Source organism: Volvox carteri (genome assembly GCF_000143455.1).
Source record: "Volvox carteri f. nagariensis unplaced genomic scaffold VOLCAscaffold_11, whole genome shotgun sequence".
Lineage (NCBI taxonomy): Eukaryota > Viridiplantae > Chlorophyta > Chlorophyceae > Chlamydomonadales > Volvocaceae > Volvox > Volvox carteri.
The window spans coordinates 9,382-11,014 of NW_003307554.1; positions in this window are offsets into that span (position 1 = coordinate 9,382).

Here is a 1,633-nt window from a genome sequence, read left to right on the forward strand (position 1 = left end):
CGGACAACCATATATAATACTACATTTTCACCCCTGCACCAGGCCCTTACCACTTTCACATCAAACCTGCCAGTGTTCCATCGGGGTACATTTGAAGATAGATGTGGCTTAACATGTGGAGCTCGAGCACATGCACCGCCACCTCACGTAGGCGGGCTGTGCCTTTCCTGATCACTCGTGTGAGTTGCTGTTGCTGCTGCAGCTGTTGCTGCTGCTGCTGCTGCTGCTGCTGCTGCTGCTACTAGTATACTACTGCCGCTGTATACTACTGCCGCTGCAAGAAGCTCACTGAACTATCTCGTTATATGAAGGAAAGGGTTACAACATGGATTCCGTCACCGAACTCCTTTGTCGATTCCCATAAAATCTTCAGTCTTTGCGATACACGAAGTTATACATGTGGATGATGATCATCCTGATGAGATTGACCATCCTGTCCGCTGTACCATAACACCATACATTAACATTTCAATTCCGCAGATAACATCTTTTCCCAAGGGTACGCTTCTGCATGATTTGCACATTCGAGCGACTGCACAGCCGTATCTGCGATACTTCCGAGCCTACCAGGAATCGAACCTGGAATCTCCGGTTCCGTAGACCGGCGCTTTATCCATTAAGCCATAGGCCCTCATTGCCGTACACATGTAGTACAACTTGCGTTATATGTAGCCGTACAAAACATAGCTTATAGGATGAGTAAAACGGTGCTGATGAAAGGAGCTCCACGCTAACGAAAAGCGTACTCCAATAAGCCCTATGTACCCTAGTGGTTACACACGAACTTGCGGGAGGTGATAGCAAGGAATGGGACAGCTCGCTTGGGCTACTTTTCCACTTAAGCGCATAACAAGCAGTGGCTTTAGATTTGCCCTATGAATGTACTATTACATACTACTACTTCTATACTGCTATTACAACAAGAAATGCAACCTCTACTACTACTACTACTACTACTACTACTACTACTACTACTACTACTACTACTACTACTACTACTACTACTACTACTACTACTACTACTACTACTACTACTACTACTACTACTACATAATAATAATAATAATAATAATCCTATACTACAACTACTGCTTCTAATAATAATTCTAATTCTAATACTACTCATACTCTTATACTACTAGAATACTACTAGAATACTACTAGAATACTACTAGAATACTACTAGAATACTACTAGAATACTACTAGAATTCTACTAGAATACTACTAGAATACTACTACAATACTACTACAATACTACTACAATACTACTACAATACTACTACAATACTACTACAATACTACTACAATACTACTACAATACTACTACAATACTACTACAATACTACTACAATACTATTACGATACTACTTCGATACTACTTCGATACTACGGCAATACTACAACAATACCACTACAATACCGCTACAATGCGAATATGGTGTGTCAGGACACAAGCTCCAAACATCCTGTTGTGTAATTCTGCCTTAGTGGTACACCTGCGAAGTGGAGGGCCTATGGCTTAATGGATAAAGCGCCGGTCTACGGAACCGGAGATTCCAGGTTCGATCCCTGGTAGGCTCGAAGGAATTACCTGGTGTGCGAAGCAATTCTGAGAGGTAGTGCATGTCTCG